This window comes from Cavia porcellus, unplaced genomic scaffold (genome assembly GCF_034190915.1).
Source record: "Cavia porcellus strain 051 isolate PalLab524CR breed Dunkin Hartley unplaced genomic scaffold, mCavPor4.1 scaffold_19, whole genome shotgun sequence".
NCBI classification, from domain to species: Eukaryota; Metazoa; Chordata; class Mammalia; order Rodentia; family Caviidae; genus Cavia; species Cavia porcellus.
In genome coordinates this window covers 35,477,474-35,488,657 of record NW_026947502.1, presented here as the reverse complement: position 1 = coordinate 35,488,657, position 11,184 = coordinate 35,477,474, and positions in this window count along the sequence as shown.

The following is an 11,184-nucleotide window of genomic DNA, read 5'->3' as shown; positions in this document are numbered from 1 at the left end:
TGACATTACCCAGTATAGGTAATATGTTAGGCCACAAATATCCAATATATTTAAAAAGATGAATATACAAAGTATCCTCTCTAGTCACAACAGGAAGAAGTTTAAAATCAATGACAGAAGGAAAATGGGACAACACAAATTCGTGAAAATTAAGCAATATGATCAGGACTGTCTTTTCAACCATTGTCTTTTAAAAACAGGATACTAATATGTAAAGAGTTAAAACAGGCTCCTTTCTATCAATATTTACAAAAATTAACACCAAATACATCACAGATATAAATGTGGGACCTATAACTTAAAAAGTCTTAGAAGAAAACAAGTCACAAGCCTCACAACAATTCATTTGATAATTTCTAGGATATGACACCCAAAACACAAGCAAGAAACTAAAAATTAGACAAATTACTCTTCAAGAAACTTTAGGAATATTTTATATATTAAAACACAGTATCAACAGAATTAACAAGTTAAAGAATGAGATAAAATATTTGCAAATAATATATCTGATAAAGGATTGATGCTCAAAATCTATATAGAACTCTTGGATTTAAATAACAATGAAAACTCTCAAATGAAAGTGGGCAAAAATCTTGCTTAAATGTCTTCAAAGAAGATATATAAATGGCAAATAAGCACATAAAAAGATGCTTTATCATCACTAATCATCAGAGAAATGAAAATTTTAAAAACTACACCTCATACCCATCAGGATGACTATCAACAAAAAAATGAAAGTAACAAGTGCTGGAAACACAGAGTAATTGAAACCCACTTACACTGTTGTAGAAAGGTTACAATGCTATGCTTGTTGTGGAAAAGAGTGTTACAGTAACTCAGAATCATTTAAAAATAAAGTTATCATATGATACTGGTTTAATCAGCTTTATTCACAATAGCTAACATATGGCAGTAATGTGTTTATACAGATTTTAAAAAGCAAATGTGAGATCTACATACACTGGAATATTATTCTACCTTAGGAAGGAAATCTGCACAAATGCTACAAGTAATGAAAGTAAGATTTTAAAAAGAAAGCATCAAGTTTCCCGAAATTCTCCCTCTCTGTAGCTGTTGTTCTTTGTTCTAATACAGATAAATGCAGTAATTTTTATCCTTTTAAGTAAAATTTTATAGCATTCTGTTCTCACAAAATCCTATTATACACAAACAAGATGCAAGACTGTCACAGTTTGACAAACTGCCTTTGTTCTCCTTCTACTTGCCCACAAGTTCCAATCCAAAGACCAACCGCTTTGATAAGCTGGACAGAAAATAGAGCCTGTCCTTTGTTGAATGTTCAGCCATTTTAGGCTAACAGGAGTCTGCTGAGCCAGATGTTCACCTACTGAAATCCTCCTGTTTCCCCACTGATCTCTCTAATCTCTTGAACTCTGCAACATTTCTGGCAACCATGAGGTGACCAGAGTTTCAGGCCTGAGGGAACCCCAACTTGCAGGAGTCCTGGGCCTCAGATTGTCCCTTTAAAAAAAAAAAAAACCTTCCCACAACATGGATGATCTAATTGGCCTGAAGCCAAAGTGCTTGAGAGAGTAATTTATTATACAACAGGGTAGAAATGAAAGGACAACTGTTGAAACCTACCCCATTAGAATGCAAATTTTAAAACTTTAGAGGAGGCTACACAAGGAAATGTGGAGTAAAGTTAAACCCCAGAGATTGAGAACTCTTTAGGAAATAGACTGACTCTCCTTTGATGCTGGTTAGCTGGCCGAGGGAATGATTGACAAAAATAATTGGGTGTGTACACAAGGCAGTAACCAGAGACAGAGAATGACCAGGACACCTGGATCATTTTCCCTTCATTGACACAAGATTAAATATACTTCAGATTTAACCTCCAGGTAGCAGCCCAAGCAGTGCCTAAGATGCAAGAGTAAAATAAAGAGACAGATAGACAGACAGAGAGGAAAGGAGACAGAGAGAGCAATCAGCTTTACTTGGAGGTCCAGCAACAACAACAAAAAAGACAAATAAAAATACAAATAATTTTTAAAAAGAAATATTGCTTAGGGGCAGGGGCATGGACCCAGGCAAAACAAAAGTAAAACCATGCCAAGATTTGTCAGTTCACCAAAGCTAGATCAAGGTGAGCAATGTAAAGAAGCACTAAAAAAGGACTACCCAGAAAATGATGACAAAAATAGCAAAAGTTATAGAATTAAGAAGCTGCCTGCTAAAGACTACTGTCCCGGGGGACTCAGATGCTGACCTTATCAGACTGGCAAAAACTGAAGGTTATGAGGGTTAGACAAGTCTTGGCTCTATCTCCTTAAGCCCCGACAAGCCCATAGTCACAACAAAAGTAGGGGGCAGGGGCTAGGAATTTAGCTCAGCGGCATAAGCACCTGCCTTGCAAGCAGGCGGTCGTGAGTTCGATCCCCAGTACCAATAAAAATGAAAAAGACAAAAAAATAAAAAAAATTTAAAAAGTAGGGGGCAAATTCATGGACTTTATGGTAGATAATGGGGCTGAGCACTTGGAAGTAATGCAACCCACTGGGCCACTATTCAGGAAAAATGTGACTATCATAGGAGACACTGGGGTCTCAGAAAACAGGCCATTTTGCTGGCCAAGAAAGGTGTTATGGGACACAAGAAGTTCAGTTTCAAGTTTCTATATCTTCCAAACTGCTCAGTTGCCCTCCTGGGCAGGGACCTGCTCCAAAAACTACAGGTCCAGATTGCCTTTGGGCCATGTGAAAATGTGACTTTAAACCTGGCTCAGCTAAGCGTTATGGTGTTTGTAGTGGATTGGGAACTAGTGATCAACTTGTAATATCAGCTGAACTGAATCAGTGTGGTGTTGAGTGTAGATGTCCCACTTGAGGACTGTTGCTAGCACAAAAGGAGACCTGGGGAGGCAAAAGTAGCCTTGTGGGTTCTCCTAAGTGTTGCTGTTGGTTCTCCTAGAGGAGATTGTCATGGTGGTTTCCATAAAATAATCTCAGCTGTTATCATCAGAGGAGCTGGGGGTCTTATCACTGAGAATGGCTGCAGTTCACTTAGGGAAGTTCTGGTTTACTTTGAGCATTGTTTCTTGGCTCTGGAGGGGAAGATGATGTGCTGCTCAGTCTCCAGGAGAAGCTTGTCATGCTGGCTTCCTGATATGATCTCAGATGTTATCATTGGAGGCACTTGGGATCTCGACATCACTGAGGATGGCTGTGCACATTTCAAGGGAGCCCTGGACCTTATTTTAAGCATCACTTCTTGGCTCCAGTGCAGAACCCTCAACCTATTGGCATAGATCCTTCACTCTACTGGCAAAGACTTTCTAGCTTTCACTGATGACTTTTAGGCCTAATCCATAAAATAGCACAGATCCATGAAATGGACTTATATTAGTCATTGTTGTGTACTCTAGGCCTCTAGTTGAACTCAGAGGAGGCATTACTACCATGGACTAGGTTTTCATCTGAGCTCATATAGGATATTGCAATGGAATTCAGACCCTCAGATACATTCTCTAAGTCTTTAGTGTGTAAACATAGATTTCCTTTACTTCTTGTATTTAACTTTTGGGTGACTATTACAAAATAATACTGTAACTTATGTGTCCTGTACATAATTCTTCTCCTTGCAACTCCTGACTACAACAAAATTGGTACCAGGAGGGGGGCTGTTGCTGTGACTATACCTGACCATGTAGTTCAAGAGCCTTTGGGAATATCTTGTGGGGAGAGTAGCCCTGGAATGCCTTAGGCTATTCTGTATGAAATATTCTGGTCAGAGCTAAGAAGACCAGGAAACCATAAAGACCAGGCTCAGGAGGTTTTTCCTGGGAAGGACTGCATTGGTTGCTGGACTTCAGATAGTGTGTGTTATGGCTTGGCAGAAAGTTTGTCTGCATTTTGTTCATGTCCAGAGATTTTTTCTGAGACTGAGCTTAAAGGTGGTAAACTAATTGATCTGGCAAAAGAAATTCCAAGGCAGTCGAATGTTGAGGCAGTGGTATGGCTATTGTATGGGTATTTTAGCCAGCTTTATGTTGTGAATCAAGAGCAAAGAGCCAAGCAAGATGATTTAAAACACTGTGAGTTTAGCCAAAAAGAAAAGCTCCACTAAAACTGTGGACTACAAAGACAGATCTGAGATCTCTATTGTTGAGAAGGAAGAGGAGAATATATAACATGGCCTCAGAGCATGACAACCAGCAATGAGTTCTCATGCTTTGCAGCCACAAAACTTCAAAACTGGGAGACTGCTTTGAGGAGAAAGCTGCAGAACACCATGTTCCAGAATGGTGGTGGTGGACACACACAAGTTTTCAAAATGGCAGGACTCACATGAGGTTTCAAAATGGTAATAGCCACACAAGGATCCAGAATGGCAGCAGAAATTTCTGTTTCAGTTTTCTATCTGTTCATCAGAATCAAGTTGAGAGTGCTCAGTGATCCAGGCACTTGACCCCTACATTCAAGAGAGGAAATCCTGGCTACTCCTCCAGCTGATAGCAGACCTTGGCAGCATCTACATGGCTCTGGTTTTAGGCACATGGAGAATGCATGAGCTCTAAGTTTAAAAAGGGTCCCACCCTGACTTCAGAAGGCCTGAGAGGCCAGGCAATGTGCCCCTGAGACTACAGTATGTAAAATTGTGAGGGTGAAGCTGAAGGTACAATGAAGAACCCAGAAGTCTGAAAAAGTCAAGAGCATGGATTACCCAAGGAAAGGAGAGAATAAAGCTAGCCCAAGAGGTCCCGAAAGCCAAAGCCACTGAAAGTGCCATGGAGTGGAGTGACTCAAGTCTTTTGAAACTCACAGCCAGATTATTTCAGATGCTGTATGTGGAACTCCAAGACTTAATGTTTGCCCTGCTGGATTTTGAGCTTCCTTTGGCCCCATTCCTTTGTATCTTACTGTTTGTACTCTTTGGAGTGGTAATGTTTATCTCGTGTCATTGAAGGTTGGAAGTGTTTAACTTTGTTTTCATTCGTAGAGGGGGTTATAGTTAAAAAAGTTCTTCACAGCCTTAGATCTCAGAAGAGACTTGGGATATGGACTTTTCAGCAATTTTGAAACTGTTAGGACTTTGGCAACTCTTGGAGATGGCTAAATGTGTTTGCATAAAAGATACGCATGAGATTTGGCGGGACCAGGATGGAATGTTACAATTTGTGTTTAAATGACCCCAGAAATCCTCATGCAGTCATGGGGGCAGAGATGGCTGAGTCTAGCATTTGTGATTGGTTCCTTGTCTAACTCTGGGATTGGTGGTATGAGTGCTATACCTGTTCAGGGGTGGGTGGGCAGCACATAATATAAGAAAGAGAAAGCATCTTACTCCCCTCATTTTGCCCTTTTTGCTCTTGTTGCATGTGGCTGCCATGACAGTCCCCCAAGCCACATCACCCTGCCTTGGAGCCAACTGAGTATGGACTGAAAAAAAACTGTAAGCTAGATTAACCTTTCCTTCCTTCACTTTGAGCATCAAGTATTTTTTCTCAGCAAGGAGAGAAAAATAACTAATACATTGTTAACCCTTACTGTCCCATAAGCAGAAGAGAGAAATCTATATTCAAATAAATCACAAAAACCAGGAATAGATGAGTTACATCACATGGAACTTAAGATTACTGCAATGTGGACTGAAGAAATCCACCTGGGATGGCTGTAAATCAAACACCAATGAGAATAAACTTAAAGATGGGTCAATTATAGTCCACATCCAATACCCCTCTCCTGAGAATCCGTACAAGGCATTTAAAGTAGCTCTTAGAACATAGAATCTTGAGTATATGCCAGTAATCCGGGAACACTCTGCTCTTGCTAGTATATAAACAAGGAACTAATGAATACAGATCAGTACAGAATTTGTATGCTGTAAAATCAGTCCACTGTAACCATCCATCCAACAGTACCAAATTCACATACATTGATGGGACTCATTCCAGGAAGTGCTGCCTTATTTAAATACTCGGACTTAAAAGATGCCTTTTTCTGTCTGATCTTTGCACCAACCAGTCAGCCTAGTTTTGTATTTCAATAGGAGGTCCTGTCACAGGCATAAAAATAATCTAACCTGGACCAGGTTTTCCCAGGCATTCAAATATTGTCCTGCAATCTTTGGAGAAACAGCCACTGACCTTAAAGCTTTCATTACATCAGGGTAAAAGTGTGCCCGATTTCAGTATGTAGAAGATCTCCTTTTGACACTCCCAACACAATAGTACTGTTATCTGGGAACCAAAGACTTCCTTCATTTACTTTGGTGGACAAGATATAAAGTGTCCAAGAAAAAGACACAAATCTGCCAACAAAGGGTCAGATATTTAGGTTTCATATTTGCATAAGAGAAATACCAATTTGGCACTTATAAGAGAAGTTGCCTGGGCCCTTCCAACTCCAAAGTCCTGGCACCAGAAAAGAGAGTTATTGGGGGCAATGTCATCCTGCCAGATCTGGATCCCAGATTTCTCACTTAAGGTAAACCTCTATATGGAGCCACAAAGAGGGGGAAAAAGGAGCCCTTCCTCTGAAAAGCTGACCAGGAAAGAGCATTTTTATACAAAGGAGTTTGACCTACTCCTAAGCCAACCTTAGGACTGCCAGATAAAACCAAACCCTTCTTTCTACGTGTTCATGAATGGAAAGAAATGAACATAGTAATTGCTACGGTTTGTGTCTATATGTACCCTCAAAGCCTTATGTGGTCATAGAGCCTTTTCAGAGGTGGCTGAATCTAGACTGTGTGATGCAGGGGTTAAGGATGTTTGAATAGTAAATCCCTCCTCTGATTGGCTTGGCATAGTTCTGGCTAGTACTACACCCACTCTAGGGCAGGTAGCCTGCATATAATACAAGTGACAGAGGCTTGTCTCTTCCCCCTTGTTTGCTTTTGCTGTCTTACACTGCCATGAATATTTGCCCCTCTACCGTGTTCTACCCTGCCTTGGAGCCAGCTGGTTATTTACTAAAATGTCTACAAACTATAAGCTAAGTAAACCTTTCCTCTTTAACTGTGAGTGTCAGTTAGTTTGTCTCAGCAATGAGAAAAAAGTAACTAAGACAAGGAACTTAATGCAGATCATAGGATGTTGGCATTGCCTGATGGCATATTTGTCAAAACAATTAGACTCTTTAGCCCAGGATCATCTCCGTACTTCAAGACACTTGCTGTCACCACCAGACTAACATGGGAAGCTGACAAGCTAACTCTGAAACAATTGACCATGAGCATGTTACTCGGTTATAAACTTAGTGAACCAAAGAGGGCACCACTGGTTGTCAAACCCAAGGATTGACTAGATATCAGAGGCTTCTAGAGTGAGATCTGGTATCTTTTTGTTATAATCCTCTCTCTTTTTGTTGTAATTCTCGCTCTGCTCAATAGGGAGCCAATCTCCTATAAAGGGGTAAATAATAATAGTGATGCCTTCTATTAAAATTCATATATAGAGAGCATCAAAGGGAGAAATGAAGCAGGATTTAAAAAGAAAAAGTCAAGTTTCCCAAGCTTCACCCTCTCTATGGCTGTTATTCTTTGTTCTAAATCACATAAAAGCAGTCATTTTTGTTCCTATAAGTAAAATTTTATAACCTGCTGTTCCCATAGCATCCTGTAATGCCTCAACAAGACTTTCAAGATACAAAACTGTCACATTTTGACATACTGCCTTTGTTCCCCTTCTGCTTGCCCATAAGTTCTGTGCTGAAGATTAACCCTCTTGACCAAATGTATAAAATTTGGAACCTGTCCTTTGTTCAGTGTCAGCCCTTTTGGGGCACACAGAAGTCTGCTAAGCCAGGTGTTCACCTAATGAAATCTTCATGCTTTCCCATTGGGCTCTCTGGTCTCCTAAAGTCTACAACAGAAACTTGAAGACATTATGCTAAGAAAAACAAACCAGTCTGCCTTAGTCTGTTTTCTGCAGCTTTAACAAAATGCCATGGGCTCGGTAAATTGCAAACAATGGAAGTTTGTTTGGCTTACAGTTCAGAAGGCTGGAAAATCCAAGACTGAGAGGCTCTATCTGGTTAAAGCCTCGCTGCAGCATCATAACATGGTGGAAGGATAAGTGAGCACATGTAAACCCAAGAGGAAGATAAACTGACTTTATCATGTTTATCAGGAACCTATTCCCAGAATGACTGACCTGCCCCCAAGATAAAACACTAATCCATTCAAGATGGTAGAACCTTCATGATTTGTATCACCTCCTGATACTGACAATTGCAATTAATTTGCAGCATGAGTTTTGGAGAGGACATTCAACCATAGCACATTCATACAAACATATCTCTATTGTTCCACTGACATGAGGTACTTACAGTAGTTAAAATCGTGGCATTCTATGGTGGTTTCTAGCAGCCAGAAGGGGTTACTGGGGGCTTCTTGCTTAAGAAGTTTCCAGTTTCAGCTTTATAAGACAAGTTATAGGGATGAATGGTGGTGATGGTTGCATAATAAACATTATGAATGTATTTAATACTATTGAATTTACATTTAAAATGGTAAAAGATACAAATTTTATATTATGATTCTTGTGTTTTGTTTTATTTGTGGTCCAAGGAATCAGATACAGGGCCTTGTGCATGCTAAGCAAATGCTCTCCCACTGAGTTACATCTCCAGTGCCCTTTATATTATGTTATTTTAATACAAAAATGTTTAATTTAATTAGTCTTGGAATGCTAATTATTCTATTAGCTTCATCTTCTGGTTCTTACTTATATAATTTTTCATTTTAAAACATGAGCTCACCTTCAAGGATGAATATTTATTGTTTGAAAGTTTTACATGCTCTGGTTTATAAAATTATTGGAATAAAATGATTTTAACCCTTGCCTATCCGTGGAGCATAAAAGATACCACTAGTTCTGGATCATTTTTAAGGGTCAGCTACTACCTGCATGCCTCAGTGGTTACCCAACAAAGGTAAGCTTAGCCCTCCCACCTCAGATCACCCAACTCACTTGCTTATACATTTCTGATTTGTCTTCAGTGCGCAGCCTGAATGACTTTCCACAAATCATCATCCTCCCTCTTGCTTTTTGTAAGGTCTTCCCTTCTCCTCCACATTAAGCTTTCTCTTCTCTTAGCTTTTATTTTTTTATGGCAATTTTACTCAACTTTGACTTCAACTCCGCATCAGTAAACTATTGTTCTAATTCTTCCTACTCCTTCTGCATTGTAACGACTAAAATTTCATTTTAGAATTAGAAATAATGATATGATCATATGACTCGGATCTCAAATAACTCACAGAGAGTATGTGTAGACTTTAGTAAAATTGTGCACCTCAGTACAATATTCAAGAATATATTACTAAGCTATCTTACAGAATAATATTAATAAAAACTGTTCTTCAGCTTTTATTATGTATCACAGAAAGACTGCCCAAAAAGAATGATGATCATACAATATTTTGAATTTTAAGGATAAAAGAGCGATATTAGCTCCAGAAAAATTAAGGACAGTTCATTGTTACAGTAATACTCCTTGGAAAAATACTGAAGGACTCTTAATTATTTCAATCTGATGGTAGCCATATCTCCTATTATGCAAACTCACCAGTGATACTGTAATAGTTTGCACTCTATGCACAGTGAAAAAAATTAATGTTTCTGAATTTAGAAATGGGAAAATGTTGTGCACGAATTTCCACTCTTGGGGGCAGTCTTGAAATTTCTCTCCTTACGTAAGTCCTGGAAGAAGAAATCAGTGGGTAAGGGAATGGCAGGAACAAAGCAGAAGTGCCACGTCCCTTATCCAGCACAACTAGTAGGAAAGTACCTGTTAGCACACACCCTGTACATAGCCACAGATACTAGGACACATCCAAGAAGGAAAATTTCCAGGAAGGTAAGGAATGTATCTGTTTACTCAAATATAAATATTTATTAAGAACTTTTTACATCTCAGGTACTACACTAGTCAGGGTAAAAGGTATTTCAGCTTGGGGTTCTACCCTCTATATTTACCTAGTTAGTCTGGTATAAGACAAAAATATGATAAAATGAAAAATATTAGTTGCACACAAGTAAATGCAGATAAATAGTTGAGAAGTCTTTAGGAGAGACAGAGAGAGAGAGAGAGAGAGAGAGAGAGAGAGAGAGAGAGAGAGAAAGAGAGAGAGAGAGAGAGAGAGAGAAAATGAGCCTGAACATAATTCTGTTCAAAGAAATAAAGCATAAGTTCATTATCAGTACACACCACCCTCCAAGTCCAGATATTCCCTGAAGACAAGTTTTCTTGATCATTTAGCCATAAAGAAACACCAAATTTTTGTAATCTCTCTCATTTATTCTGCAAAAATATAGGAAATGAAACCCAGTCCTTTGAAGGCACAGACTCGCCTGTTCTCCAGCTGTGGGCATGTACAGCAGGAGGGTGCTTTGTCAAGGAAGCAGCTCTCTAGTCTGCTTCACCAAGTAGCTACAATTAGGCATCTGAGTAATACCATTGTTGATTTCTTGAATCAAATGGGAAATAAACAAAATGCCATGCATAGCTTGGGAAACTGTACAAAGCCCTATTCAACATGATACTGCCAGGAAACCTCCACATTAGAGTGACCTGAAACACTTTCTAGGAAGATTCAACCTTGACTCCTCCTTCAACATCTGTGGGTTTCAAAAACCAGGCATTTAGTCTCTGAGCTTGCTGTCTGCACAGTGAGGAGCTGGTTAGTCTGGGTTATCGCTGGTCAGCCATCTGGTCCTGGATTTTATGAAACTAGATGATTTTTAGAACACCAATGTGCCTTTCCTTCTCATGCCGCTCATTTGATAGCAACGATCAAACAAGCTGATTTCAGTAAAACTGTGGCACTATTAGAGTGGTTCTAAACAGAAATTTCCTAGAGACTTGCTCATCTTTACCCTTCCAGGATGTTTATAGCCTCTGTCTTGTTCTCTATAACTGGAGTAAATTAGCATCATTTTTCTCCCTCAATTTTCACACAGAAAGTCTCCAAATCCAAGTGCAAAATGATGGTTCCTGAGAGAAGACAGCATGCAATTAGAAGTATGCAGTTCTGCATATTCCAAGCAAGCAATTTAAATTGTCAAACAGGGAGCAGTTTTTTTTTTCTTATAGTCCATAGAAGACTCTTCCTGATTCCCCTAGACAACCTATTTTCAGAATTGCTAGTAAATCAAGATAATTTGTTTTCCCTAAGACTTTATTCTGCTAGGGAAACCTCCTTCAAATCTGCTGA